The 15,571-nt window shown below is 46.3% G+C and overlaps 1 long non-coding RNA gene across 1 annotated transcript in view; it reads right to left on the bottom strand.

The window, feature by feature from the left end:
• Window positions 1-13,124, bottom strand: part of LOC139262100 (uncharacterized) — a 48,434-nt gene extending 35,310 nt beyond the window's left edge. The window contains exon 1 of the long non-coding RNA XR_011592893.1: window positions 13,004-13,124. This is a non-coding gene — a long non-coding RNA (uncharacterized lncRNA). The remainder of the gene's footprint in view (window positions 1-13,003) is intronic.
• Between the last annotated feature and the right edge of the window lie 2,447 nt (window positions 13,125-15,571).

The following is a 15,571-nucleotide window of genomic DNA, read 5'->3' as shown; positions in this document are numbered from 1 at the left end:
GACTTTGGATCGAGGATTGCTTTTAAGGGCTTATGGTCCGTAACGATGGTAAACTTACGACCATACAAGTATTTATGGAACTTCTTGACCCCAAAAATCAATGCCAAAGCTTCTCTGTCAATTTGCGCACAATTACTTTCACTGGCACTGAGAATGCGTGAAGCAAAAGCAATTGGTCGCTCCTCCCCACTACGTGATACATGAGAGATCACTGCCCCAACTTCATATGCAGAGGCATCACATGCTAGCTTAATCTCCTTAGATAAGTCATAGTGAACTAACATGGTGCTCTCTACCAATTTGCTTTTACACTCCTTGAATGCTGTATCGCATTCTTTTGACCACTTCCAATGGATCTGTTTTTTCAAAAGTTCATTCAGTGGATGTAATACTGTAGCCAAATTTGATAGGAACTTCCCATAATAGTTCAAAAGACCCAAGAATGAATGAAGTTCAGTGACATTCCTGGGAGTGGGCGCATTTTTGATTGCATCCAGCTTTCCCATGGTTGGATGTAAACCATCTTTGTCTACTCTGTACCCTAAGTACTCCACTGAGTTTTAAATAACTCACACTTACGAGCAGATACTCATACTCTGTGCTTCTCTAGCCGTTTGAGGACTTCATTCAATATGTTATTATGAATTTGCTTATTTGGTGCTGAAATTAGTATGTCATCTAAATAATATACTATCCCTTCAATACCTTGCAAAATCTGGTTCATCACCCCTTGGAATATGGCCGGGGCAGAAGACTCTCCAAACGGTAGCCTATTAAATTGATATAGGCCTAGATGAGTATTTATAGTCAAACATGACTTGGACTCCTCATCTAGTTCAAGCTGTAAGTAGGCATTCGTAAGATCCAGTTTTGAGAAAATCTGACCACCTGTCAGTGTTGTGAACAAATCTTCTATATTCGGCAATATATTGGAGACATTATCCTCTAGAACCTGGTTTACGGTTACTTTATAATCACCACACAATCTTACCTTACCATCAGACTTAGGTCCAACAACAATGGGTGTAGCCCAAATACATCGATCTATCTTACAAATAATGTTCTCAGTCTCGAGTCTTTTGAGTGCTTGCTCAACTTTCTCCTTCAGTGCATATGGTACGGAACGTGGCTTGTATTAAACTGATCTAGCTTCCTTCTGTTCCCTGACACTCGCCTCGAAGCCTTGGATCGGACTGCTCGTTTCGCAGAACGCCTTCGGATACTTTTTGGTATCATCCGTTGATGCAAATCTCGCTTCCACAAGGAAAATCTCACTCCAATCCAGCTTCAGTGATCTCAACCAATTTCTTCCTAGTAAAGCAGGCTTGTCTCCTTTCACTACGATTAGAGGCAAGTTCTGAAATTGATCCTTATATTTCACCTGTACGGTGATACGATCTACCACAGGAATTTTCTCTCGTGAGTATCCTCGCAGCTCCATCGTGGATTTCTCTAATTGGAAATCATGCAATTTGTCAAGGTATAGCGACTCCGGTACTACACTCGTGGATGCACCCCTGTCGATTTCCATTGGTATCTTGAATCCCGCAACATCTATGGGGATTTTGATACTCTCTGAATCGCCGTCCGTTAACCTAGTGCTCCTGATTACATCTAACTCTAACATCTCCTCAACCTGTTGTTGTCCTTCCATGCTATGTCGTCTCTGGGGATTTCTACTCATAGCTTTGAACGCTGGACTCACAGTTTTGAAAGCTGGTTTACCCTTCATTTCGCATGCCTTCGCAAAATGCCCAGTCTTTCTGCAGAAGAAACACTCTGCTTTCACATATGGACAACTTGAACAATGTGTTGTCCCAGGCACCAATAGCATGACTTCGACGCTCTGTTAGAATTTCCAGTTTCTGAGACTTTCGGCCCCCACCGCCTTTTACTTTGAACCTGAAGTGATTTACCTCGGTTGATTGACGACCATAATTATTATGAAATTCTCAGGAATATTGTTCGGCCATGCCCATTGACCTCGTTGTCTGACAAGCAAGCTCAAAAGTCAAGTCATCCGTCGTCAATAACTTCCTTTTGATCGCAACATTTTTCACCCACAGACAAAACGATCCCGCAATGCTCTGTTTTCAAAGTTTCTGAAATTGCAGTGAACAGATAGCTTTTTTTTTAATGCTACAATGTAATCACTGATACTGTAATCACTAATACTTTAATCAGTCTTTTGATTTCATATACCGAAACGATAGCTTTCAGCAATTTCTAATGGCTTGGGGTTATCGTGCTGCTCCAGCTTCATTAAAATCTCTTTAAGTGTTGTGTCCTTTGGCTCGTCAGGCACAAGCAGATTTATCAGCGTTTCATACAATGCCGGACCTACCTCTGATAAGAAGATTGCTCTCTTACGTTCCAATATCACCTGATTCTGGACTGCATTGTCTGGAACTTCGATTATGTTATTTGCAGTGAAATACACTTCTAGCCAATCCACATATGCTTTAAAACGTTCCCGGTCGTGTCTATATTCACCCAAGTGTCCCATTACACCTGCGGGTGCTGCCATTTTAATTTCTAGCTGTTCACACAGTGTGCTGTATTTTACCTCGGATTTTGTAGCTTTTTCCAAAGACAGAAGCTTCTAAAGTCTCTGTCGGCTGGCTGAATCCCTCATCAACAAAATTTCAGCTTTAAATCATCTGAAAAATCCCATCTCATCGCCAAATGTGATATATTCACATGATGAAATAATTAATGAGTGATACCAGCAACTTCAACTACACCTCCCCATTCACCAACAGTCCTACGCTCCTTCCTCTTCCTCCATCATTGACTGTCATATCTTCTGCTTTCTGACAACAAAAAATAAAAACCAGCAGAAAATGCAAATTGTAATTCAATTTATAAATTGAATGATGATATAATGCCTGTGATCTTGTAATGTTTGTAGTTCGACACTGTGGCTGTGGACAGCACACAGCTTTCTAACATGTCGGAAACCTCCAGAACATGCCTGGTTCTGTTTAATTATTAACTAGTTGCAGTACACAATACGTCCACAGCCACAGTGTCGAACTACAAACATTACAAGATCACAGGCATTATATCATAATTCAATTTATAAATTGAATTACAATGTGCATTTTCTGCTGGTTTTTATTTTTTGTTGTCAGAAAGCAGAAGATATGACAGTCAATGATGGAGGAAGAGGAAGGAGCGTAGGACTGTTGGTGAATGGGGAGGTGTAGTTGAAGTTGCTGGTATCACTCATTAATTATTTCATCATGTAGAGCCCGGGCACGAAGGGGTCTCCGTCATTGTCATCGTCGTCTTACTCTTACTCCTCCTCCTCTTCTCCCTTTTCCTCTTACTCCTCCTCTTCCTCCTCCTCCTCCTCCTTTTCCTCTTCTCTTCATTTTCCTGTTCTTCCTCCTCCTCCTCTTCCTCTTCCTCCTCCCCATCTCACTTTTCCTCCTTCTCTTCCTCCTACTTTTCCTCTTCCTTTTCCTCTTCAGTTTCTCGGCTGATAGGTGGTGGCACGGCCTGTTCCCTCACAAAGGCCAGGTTGTGCAGCATGCAGCATTCTACCACAAATCTTGATACCTGCTCAACTGAGTACTGCAGGGCTCCTCTCAGAGCTCCAGACAACAGAAACAGTGCTTGAGGACGCCAATGGGGTGCTCTATAATGTTTCTAGTGGCAGCATAACTCTCATTGTATGCCTGCTGTGTATGTGTGTGTGAGTTCCAGACTGGAGTCATGAGCCATGTCATGTGGATAAGCCTTGTTGCCCAGTAGCCAGCCTTTGACTTGCCATGGTGGTTCAGATACAGGTGGCACAGAGGACTGCCGCTGAATGAAGGAATCGTGACTACTGCCAGGATAACGAGCATTCACCTGCATGATGAGCTGCCAGTGGTTGGAAACCAACTACACAGTGAGGGAGTAGAATCCCTTTCAGTTCAGGAAAATGGTAGAATTGACATGAGGTGCATGCAAAGCAATGTGCATGCAGTCAATGGCACCATGGGGAAGCCTGAAATCCGTGCAAACTCTCGTGCTCACTCGCCTGCTTGTCTCTGGCAAGAGATAATGAGATGAAGATGTCTCTAAGCATATAGAGAGCCTCAGAGACCTCCCTTATGCAGATGCGAGTTTTTGCTTATATCTCCAGCAGCAGCCTGGAGGGAGTCACCTTGACAGCCACAGACAATGGGGTCCGTCCCCTGCTTTGACGTTGCAGTTGTGGTCGCAGTAGTTAGCAGATTTCAGCTAAGACATCTTTAATGAAGCAAAGTCGTCTCAGACCTTGGCCCTCGCTGAAGTTAAGGCAAGAGAATTGCTCCCTAAAAACCCTCGGTGGGTATGGTCTCCTGCTGAGAGCCCTCTCCCCTCCTCCTCTTCCCTCTTCCAGCAGCTTGTCCTGCTCTGCGAGGACTCTCTTCATTCTCTCAATCATACTCAATTCCAAGAGGAAGGCCTACCAGGCAATGTCAGGAAGCAACTTATTTCAGTTCAAGTTTTTAAATCAACAAAAAAGTATTTCAGCATCAGCCACACCACTCCCTGTAGACAATTGACACTTTAAACAAGTATAGGAAAGCTCCAAAAATATAAACAATTGCACCAGCAGCCAGAAGAAATAATCCAACAACTAACTTGTAAGTAATTCATGATCCCTTTGAATATTGCTGGTGGTCCGGGGGGGGGGGGGGGTCCTTCATGCCATTTAACGTAATAACCTTGGGCGAGGTTAAAACAGGCCGTAGGCTGGAGCGTGACATTTGAAAAAGGCTGCGCTGGCATCAAATCAGCACTGCACACTGATTGACGTCATAATCTGCCTGCTCTGCATGTAATGAATTTGCACACAAGTCTCTTCACATCTGGGATTTAGGTGGAAGATTTTTCTCTGTTACCATCCTAATCTTCAGGTAGTATTGGTATGGCCGGATGCAGGAAACTCGCCAAATTCCCCCGCTCCTGGTTAGCGCCCCAATCAATTTTCCAATAGGTTGGACCAGCAGCGTTAGAAGCTCCCGACTCAATCGGATATCGCTTCATTTTAATAATTTGGGGAGATGTCCGGCCTACACATCAGTCTCTGCAATTCTGGCATGTAAAGACTGCTCACTGCAAATAGGCATTTATGATTGTAAAATGGCAGTGCACAATTAGGAGGTCATGGAAAAAACAGCAACGTAAAAGTAAATGTAATTTTAGCATTGCTTAATCAATTTTATTAACTTTATTTTCATTCTTGATGTTTAAGTTCTCATGTGCCTTTGTATCAATTGATGTAAATGTTTTAGACTTTTCATGAGTATTGCTACTTGTTTCTCAATGGGGACTTCCTTGCCTGACATGTCAAGCTGTATGCGAGATGCTCTATGCTGTCTGTGTTGCCAATCCTGGACCTGCAGAGACAGTTGAAATGACTTTGTGCCTTGGGACATTTTGCTACATTAAAGATGCTATATAAATGCAAGTTGTTGTTGTTTTGGCAAATGTAGTGTTGGTGGAGGCTACTTTTCCAAGGGAGATGTGCCAGCAGACCTCTGGATTTGTCCGCCTGAGGGAAAGAGTTTTTGAAGACCAGGATCTCAAACCCGGCATCAAGCTCATAGTCTACATAGCAGTAGTGATACCCAGCCTCTTATATGCTTCAGAGAAATGACTATGTACAGTAGGCACCTCAAAGCACTGGAGAAGTACTAGCAATGCTGCTGTAATGTATGGAGAAAGAGTCAGACTGAACGCTGTGAGCTCAAAGTAAAGTGCGACCGTAGTCTTTTATTGCAGGTCTCCAGAGTGCCTCTCAACCTGTGAAGCCTCCTTAAATACCTGTGCTCCCAAGGGATTATGGGACCCCTTGGGACTCCACGGGATGAATCCTCTGGTGGCTATACAGAGTAAATACAAGTCCACATATATAACAGCTGCCTCTGCAAAGTACTGCAAATTCATTGGCAGAATAGTATTCTCTCGCAGGCCAACATCCCCAGCATCGAGGCATTGACCACGCTCAATCAGCTTCAATGGATGGATCACATTGTCCTCATACCTGATACTAGACTCCTGAAACAAGCACTCTATTCCAAACTACGTCATGGCAGGCGAGCCCCAGGAAGGCAGAGAAAATGCTTCAAGGACACCCTCAAAGCCTCCTTGAAAAAATGTAACTTCTTCACCGACTCTTGGAAATCCCTGGCCCAAGACCGCTCAAAATGGAGAAGCATCCGAGATGGCGCTGAGCACTTTGAGTCTCTTCACCGGGAGCACGTGGAAGCCAAGTACAAACAGCGGAAGGAGTGTACAACAAATCAAGCACCCCACGCACCCGTCCCTGCAACCACCATCTGCCCCACCTGTGACAGACTGTAGATCCCGCATTGGTCTCACCGGTCACCTTAAAACTCATTTTAGTATGGAAGCAAGTCATCCTCAACTCCGGGGGACTGCTTAAGAAGATGAAGAAGATAGCATCACTTAAAAAAAAATGCCTGACGAACTGTAATATTGACGGCTTCCAGGAAGCCTCCCAGTCACAGCATGCCATGCTCTCAGTGGCATTGCATGAGAGAAGATGTTATGTATGTAAACCTGTAAATACCATGTCTAACTACCAGAGGGCTTATCCCCTGGAGTCCCAAGGGATCCCACAATCCCTTGGGAGCACTCTGAGATCTGTAATAAAAGGACTATCGTCACACCTTACTTTGAGCTTGCAGAATCTGGTCTAACTCTTTATTCAAGACATAACAACTGGCGACGAGATACAAATGACGAACCCCACCGCAACAATGCAGAGAACCATGGGCACCTGGAGAAATTTTCGGAGAGAGATGATTGGGAAACCTTCGTGGAGCGACTCAACCAATACTTCGTGGCCAACGAGCTGGAAGGAGAAGTGAACGCTGTCAAATGAAGGGCGATCCTCCTCACCGTTTACGGAGCACCAACATATGGCCTCATGAAAAATCTGCTCGCTCCAGCGAAACCCACAGACAAATCATACGATGAGTTGTGCACACTGGTTCGGTAGCATCTAAACCCAAAGGAAAACGTTCTGATGGCGAGGTATCGGTTCTACACGTACAAGAAGTCCGAAGGCCAGGAAGTGGCGAGCTGAAAAACCGAGCTAAGGCACCTTGCAGGACATTGTGAATTTGAAGGACACTTGGAGCATATGCTCAGAGACTTCTTTGTACTTGGCATTGGCCATGAAGTAATACTTTGCAAATTTTTGACTGTAGAGACCCCAACCTTGAGTAAAGCCATAGCAATAGCCCAGGCGTTTATCACCACCAGTGACAATGCCAAACAAATTTCTCAGCACACAATTGCTGCTGCACATACTGTGAACAAATTAATGTTGTTTTCAAATCGAAATGTACAGGGCAGGACTTACACGCCTGCAGCTGCACGTCCGCAGATGACTCAGAGTCCACCATCAAGGGTGATGAATACAAGGCCTTTAATACCTTGTTGGCGTTGCGGGGGTGATCATTGTTTCCATTCATGCCGCTTCAAAGGATACGTTTGCAACGGCTGTGGAACAATGGGACACCGCCATCGTATGTGCAGGCGAGCTGCAAACCCTGCAAACCACCATATTGCAGAGGACAGACCCACGCTGGATCACGATGAACCAGAGCCTCAGACAGAGAAGGCAGCGGTATATTGGGTGCACACATTTACCACAAAGTTTACCCCGATAATGCTGAAGGTTGAATTAAATGGTCTCCCAGTGTCCATGGAGCTGGACACGGGCGTAAGCCAGTGCATAATGAGCAAAAAGACTTTCGATAAATTGTGGTGCAGCAAAGCCTCAAGGCCAGTCCTGACTCCCATTCATACTAAACTGAGAACATACACAAAGGAACTGATTCCCATAATCAGCAATGCTGCCGTAAAGGTCTCCGACGATGGAGCGGTGCACGAGTTACCACTCTGGGTGGTACCGGGCAATGGCCCCACGCTGTTCAGCAGGAGCTGGCTAGGAAAAATACGCTGGAACTGGGACGACGTCCGTCGACGACACCTCATGTGCCCAGGTCCTAAACAAGTTCCCCTCGCTGTTCGAACCATGCATCGAGAAGTTCCAAGGAGCAAAAGTGCAGATCTATTTGATTCCAGATTGCGACCCATCCATCACAAGGCGAGAGCAGTACCTTACATGATGAGAGAGAGGGTGGAGATCGAACTGAGCAGGCTGCAACGAAAGGGCATAATTTCACCAATCGAATTCAATGAGCAGGCCAGTCCAATTGTTCCAGTCCTTAAGGGAGACGGCACCGTCAGAATCTGTGGTGATTATAAAATAACTATCAATCGTTTCTCACTGCAGGATCAATACCAGCTACCGAAGGCAGACGACTTATGTGCGACGCTGGCGGGAGTGAAAACCTTCATGAAGCAGGACTTGACCTCGGCTTGCATGACGTAGGAGCTGGAGGAATCATCGAAAGCCTCAACTGTATCAACACGCACAAAGGTCTCTTCATTTACAACAGATGCCTGAATGGGATTTGATCAGCTGCGGCGATATTCCAGAGGAACATGGAAAGCTTGCTGAAATCAGTCCCGTGCACCGTGGTCTTCCAGGACGACATCTTGGTTACAGGTTGGGACACCGTCGAGCACCTGCAGAACCTGGAGGAGGTTCTTAGTCGGCTTAATCATGTGGGGCTCAGGCTAAAATGCTCGAAGTACGTTTTCCTGATGCCTGAAATGGAGTTCCTGGGGAGAAGAATCATGGCGGATGGCATCAGGACCACCGATTCGAAGATGAAGGCAATCAAGAACGCACCGAGACCACAGAACGTGACGGAGCTGTGGTCTTTTCTAGGATTCCTGAACTATTTTGGTAACTTCTTACTGGGTCTTAGCACATTGTTAGAACCCCTGCACTCTTTACTGCATAAAGATGAATTGGTATGGGGTAAAAGCCAAGAAAATGCCTATGAGAAAGCTAGGAAGCTGTTATGTTCAAACAAATTATTGTGTTGTACGATCCATGTAAACGTTTGGTACTAGCATGTGATGCGTTGTCATATGGGGTCGGGTGTGTATTGCAACAAGCTAATGAATTTGGGAAAATGCAACTGGTTGCTTATGCATCCAGAAGTCTGTCTAAGGCCAAGACGGCCTACATATGATTGGAAAAGAACCGTTAGCATGTGTTTATGGGATAAAGAAAATGCATTAATATCTGTTCAGTCTCAAATTTGAATTGGAAACCGACCATAAGCCGCTTATATCCCGCTTTTCTGAAAGCAAGCGGATAAATACGAATGCATCGGCCCGCAATCAGAGATGGGCGCTCACGTTGTCTGCATACAACTACGCCATCCGCCACAGGCCAGGCACAGAAAACTGTGCCGATGCTCTCAGTAGGCTGCCATTGCCCACCACAAGGGTGGAGATGACACAGCCCGCAGATTTAGTCATAGTAATGGAAGCATTCAAGAGTGAGCAATCACCTGTTACCACCCAACAGATTAGAACCTGGACGAGCCAAGACCTCTTACTGTCCTTAATAAAAAAACTGTGTGCTCCATGGGAGTTGGTCTCGTGTTCCATTCGAGATACAGGAGGAAATAAAGTCGTACCAGCGGCGCAAAGATGAAATGTCTATACAGGGTAATCGGGTAGTGCTGCCAAAAAAGGGCAGGGACACTTTCATCAGTGATCTCCATAGCACCCACCCAGGCATTGAAATGATGAAAGCGATAGCCAGATCCCACGTGTGGTGGCCCGGTATCAATGCAGACTTAGAGTCCTGTGTGCACAAATGTAATACATGTTCACAGTTAAGCACTGCACCCAGGGAGGCACCACTAAGTTTATGGTCCTGACCTTCCAAACCGTGCAGGCCCATTCTTGGGAAAAATGTTCTTAGTGGTTGCAGATGCGTACTCCCAATGGATTGAATGTGTGATAATGTTGGCAAGCACGTCCGCTGCCACCATTGAAAGCCTACGGGCCATGTTTGCCACGCACGGCCTGCCTGATGTCCTTGTAAGTGACAATGGGCTGTGCTTTACCAGTGCCAAGCTCAAGGAGTTCAACATGTCACATCCACCCCGTTTAAACCAGCGTCCAATGGTCAGGCAGAACAAGCAGTTCAAACAATCAAGCAGAGCTTGAAATGGGTAACTGAAGGCTCACTGCAGACTCGCTTATCCTGAGTCCTCCATAGTTACCACACAAGACCCCACTCACTCACTAAGGTCCCTCCCACTGAACTGCTCATGAGAAGGGCACTTAAGACAAGGCTCTCGTTAGTACATCCTGATCTACACAAACAGGTAGAGAGCAGGCGGCTTCAACAGAATACATATCACGATTGTGCAAATGTGTCATGCGAAATTGAGATAAATGATCCTGTATTGTGTTGAACTATGGACAAGGTCCCAAGTGGCTACCTGCTTCTGTTTTGGCCAAAGAGGGGAGTAGGGTGTTTGTGGTCAAACTCTCAAATAGACTCACCTGCAGGAAACACTTGGACCAAACCAAACTCAGATTTACGGACTATCCAGAACAACCCACAATAGACTCCACCTTTTTCGACCCTCCTACAATCACACAAGTGGCAACCAACCCAACGGTTGACCACGAAGCAGAACCCATCACCCGCAGCAGCCCAGCAGGACTCACCACCCCCAGCAGCCCAGCAAGGCCAGCTGCACAGCAGCCCAGTGAAGGCCCAACAAATGACTCACCAAAACCAGCATTTGCAACCAGACGATCAACCAGGGAAAGGAAGGCCCCAGATCGACCCACATTGTAAATATTGACATTGAGGGGGGCGGGGTAGTGTTGTTATGTAAACCTGTAAATACCATCTCTAACCACCAGAGGGCTGATCCCTTGGAGTCCCAAGGGATCCCACAATCCCTTGGGAGCACCTATATATAAGGAGGCCTCTGAGATCTGTAATAAAGTACTACTGGCACACCTTACTTTGAGCTTACAGTATCTGGTCTAACTCTTTATTCAAGACATGATAGAAGGCATGCCAGGGCATTCAACAGTTCATATTGCCTGTTTGGTCTCACCTACCAAGATGCCAGCAACCATTTCTGCAGGCTCTGACACACTTACCTGGCAATGATTTGGGGACCTGTCTTCTCAGTGTCTGAGAGGCTGTGCAGAGTTGTGCACTCTGCTGCAAGGACATTAGGTAGCATAGGGCTGGCATATGTAGTGAGAGAATTGGTCAGCTATGGTTTGAAACTTGGCTGCATCCTCTGCATGAGGCTGGCACAGAAGGTAACACTTTTCTCGAGTAGCTTATGCAGAACAATTCATTACTTGAACAATCATCAAACAGGGGACTGGGGGTGTTGGGTTGCTCCATCACTCATCTGCAGACTCATGCCTGCATTGAGGATTCCCTTTTTCCATTTTTGTTTGTTTCTTGTTAGTCTCCTTTGCCTTCTGCCTTGGCAAAGACTGCTATTGGGGTTAAGATGTCTTCTGAGACTCTCCAAAGTCTTTCTGAATTGTGACTCTTAATTGTTCCCATCTCTTCAGATTGGACATGCATGCGATAATGCTTTTCATCCCCTTGTCTGCTTTTTCGATCCATCCAAACTTGCACTTAACGTTATGCTCATCAGCTGAGAGAGGAAAATTGGGTGTAAACACTTCTATTTCAGTGTATCTAAAATCTACCAATAGCCATTCTAACAGCAATTACACTGAACCTCTTTCTGCCAGCAGTAGAGTCCTACATGGAATGTGTTTGGACAGTCTCTCCTCACTTTCCACAGCACAGAATCTACCCGCAACTTTGCACTAAATTAGAAAACTCATTTGAATAATTGGCGCAGGAAGTACAAAATTCTGCACCAGTGCAGGAGGGTTGGTTCTGCTGAGGTCAGGGTTAAGACACATTGTGCAAAAATTCCAGCCTCGCCGAGTCTGTACAACAGACGCACGGACCCAGCGAGGTCTCGCAAAAGCCGATTTTCGGGGAGAGATGCGCATGCGCCGAAAACCAGCTTCTCCAATCTCTCAGCTTTCTCTTGACAGATTCTCCCATCCCTGGGAGAAGGACATCCGCGCGGGAGAGATTGGGTTATTTACCCAACTCATGCCCAGCAAATGTCTTTCCAACTGTTATGCCAGGTAAAAGCAGGTGTATAGCTTTCTTTTGTCCGCTTAAGAGTTTTGAAACATATAAAAATTAAATTTAATCATACATTTTTATGTTAAAAACCCTGTTCATTAAGGTAAGTTTATTTTAACCCTATTAAAACACATTAAAAAAATTCCAAAAAATATATATTTTTTCTAAAACATTTAATTGCATTTAATTTCAATTAATTTTAAATAGGTGAGGTGTTTTTTTTTAATTTGTTATGCTGTGTTTCTGGTTTTAGGAGGGTTTTCTCATTGATAGTAATGGGATCTCGCACAAATGGAGATCCCATTTTTATCAATGAGAATATTGTACCGTGATTGGTGGTCCAGGCCCACGTGACTCCAGCATTCCCTACATACAGTGAAGTGATCTCCTCGTACGCTGCGCATCGAATGAAGGCTGCCGACCACCAGGTATTGTCACAACATTCGGGTCGGAGGCATTCATCCGAAGGAAGCCTCCGACCGCAATTTGCCCCCATTGTTGGGACAAGATGGAGTGAGCTTTCCTGTGCAATTGGCTCTACTACACCTAGCGTGGAAGTAAATTCATTAACATAAGAAATCCACAAAATACAAAGGACTGAACCTATTGGTAGGAGAAAAATAACTTCTGTTATTTTGGGATTACTTACTGACATTACATTTCTACTTGGATTATACGACATCAGTATTATCTGCTTTGCTAAAGAACTGGTTACCATGGCAGTACCATATATGTGTTACAAGATCACCTGGCCAACCTCCCAGTTCCACAGCTAATCTAAGCTGAAAAAAAAACTGAGTTACACTCCTTTGTCTCCATTGGACAAATAGCCGAGCACAACTGTATGGACCATGCAGAACAGAAAATAACACAGCTTTAGATAGATTCCAAACAAGTGCGGACCTGAGTGGGAGCACCAGCAGCGGAGGTCGGAGCAGCATAAAGGGAGAGGCAGAGAAGGCCCAGGACAGAGCGTGGACCTGAGCAGGAGCACTGGTAGCAGAAGCAGCGGCAACAGCAAAAAGGAAGATGAGCAGCGATTTGAAAAAAACCCACAAACAATGATGTCACAGGATAGCTGACAACTGATTGGTTAGTAAAGGTCACAACGCTTTTTATTCTCTTCAAGTTAGGGGCCGGGGTTAAATAGCTGTTTAGTAATAAAGCAGTAGCTTCGAGATCAGTAACTGTTAAGACTATGTGGCCAGAATTGCCCTCCGCCCGGTTTGGGACGGATAATGAGAATTATCTGGTGAATTAACGCCCCAATCGATGGGCGGATATCGAGGGAAATTGCCCTCTTCTTCTGAAAAATCATTGAACATAAGAACATAATAATTAGGAACAAGAGTAGGCCATCTAGCCCCTCGAGCCTGCTCCTCCATTCAAATAGATCATGGCTGATCTGGCCGTGGACTCAGCTCCACTTACCCGCCCACTCCCCATAACCCTTAATTCCCTTATTGGTTAAAAATCTATCTATCTGTGATTTGAATACATTCAATGAGCTACCCTCAACTGCTTCCTTGGGCAGAAAATTCCACAAATTCACAACCCTCTGGGAGAAGAAATTCCTTCTCAACTCGGTTTTAAATTGGCTGCACCGTATTTTGAGGCTGTGTCCCCTAGTTCTAGTCTCCCTGACCAGTGAAAACAACCTCTCTGCCTCTACCCTATCTATCCCTTTCATTATTTTAAATGTTTCTATAAGATCACCCCTCATCCTTCTGAACTCCAACGAGTAAAGACCCAGTCTACTCAATCTATCATCATAAGGTAACCCCCTCATCTCCGGAATCAGCCTAGTGAATCGTCTCTGTACCCCCTCCAAGGCTAGAATATCCTTCCTTAAGTAAGGTGACCAAAACTGCATGCAGTACTCCAGGTGCAGTCTCACCAATACCCTGTACAGTTGCAGCAGGACCTCCCTGCTTTTGTACTCCATCCCTCTCGCAATGAAGGCCAACATTCCATTCGCCTTCCTGATTACCTGCTGCACCTGCAAACTAACATTTTGGGATTTGTGGAGCAGTGGAGGCGTGTCCTGCACAGTAGGAGCTGAGCTGCAGTGAGGAGAGGAGCTACCAACTTTTGCTCCTGCCTGGAAGGCCTGGAGTGAGCCCAGAGACCAGCCCAGGAAGAGAAGGAAGGAAGGGGCTTCACCACCAACTTTCACCCAAAGGGAGAGGAGGAAAAGGCAGAAAACTTTGAACACTTTACCACCATTCTACAAGGAGTTGGAGAGAGGGGGAAAGACCAACAACAAACATCCAGTGTGGAAGGAGGGAGACTCTACCATTTCTACAGGTGGGTGTGGGTGCATTTCCCAAAAAGACTTTGTTATATCGGTGGGGGGAGGAAAGAAGACCACTGAGGGCCGGAACATCGCGGGGGGTGTGTGTGTGTGGAAAGTGTGTGTGGGGGCCTTGCTTACAACTAGGCCCCACACACAACTGAACCCCCCCCCCCCCCGAATTGCCTAGCCTGGGATAGCTGGAGCTACCAGGCTGAAGATTTCTTTAATCACCCATTGAACATCGTTGGGAGTGTATGCCTGGTTGGCTCTAGCTGCCCCAGGTGAAGACATCTTCTCCCCTCACCTGAAGACCACCCCAAAGACTATTTGTGTTTTGCCATCTGGGGATTGCACCCACCCACAGCTGCAAGGGGAGACCTGCCCTCGCAGTTCCCCCCCCTTCCCACCCCCTCTCTCTTTCTCTGTTACTCTGTTTCTCCCCTCTCTGAGACCCCTTTCTCCCAAATTAATTTAAAAAAAAAACAATTGAGACAACTGAGCAGAGGGAGCAAGGCCCCTCCCCAATTGCCAACTAGGGGAGAGGTGTGCCTCGTTAAGGGCTCCTCTGCTCAGTCTTTAGACAAGAGGCCAATTAAAACCATTAAGGCCTGTGACTTTGGGGTGGGTGTAGCCCTTAAAGGGACCCCGTGATGGCGACCCCATCCACGCCGGTGGCAGGGCCAGCAAGGACATATGCGCAGGTGGCAACCGCTTCCACGGCACCTCCTGCGCCACCCGCTGCCCTGCCACCTTTTCGACTTATTACAAAAAAAACACGGGGTCAAGAGCTACACTCACCCCACAATGACCATCGAGGAGTGCGTGCGGGCGATGGCTGGGGTAGTCGGCCCCTCGGCCATTGTCGCAGCCTCCAAGATGTCTGGAAAGGCCGTGTTCTTCCTGGGGTCGGAGCGGGCGGTGTCCCTGGCCCTCGAAAAGGGACTCACGGTGGGCGGGACGTTCCTGCCGGTGGACCCTCTCGAGGCCACCGTGCAGAGGGTCATCGTTTCAAACGTCCCGCCCTTTGTTCCCGCTGGGCTCCTCCTCCCTCACCTACAACAACTGGGTGAGGTAAGGTCGGGGATCAACCCCATACCGCTCGGCCTCAGGGAGAACAGCCTGCGCCACGTGTTCTCCTTCCGCCGCCAGCTCTTTGTCCGGCTGGCGCGGGAGGA

This window comes from Pristiophorus japonicus, chromosome 4 (assembly GCF_044704955.1).
Source record: "Pristiophorus japonicus isolate sPriJap1 chromosome 4, sPriJap1.hap1, whole genome shotgun sequence".
In the NCBI taxonomy this organism is placed as follows: Eukaryota; Metazoa; Chordata; class Chondrichthyes; family Pristiophoridae; genus Pristiophorus; species Pristiophorus japonicus.
Note: the sequence above shows the minus strand (reverse complement) of the source record. Positions and strands in the feature narration are given on the sequence as shown.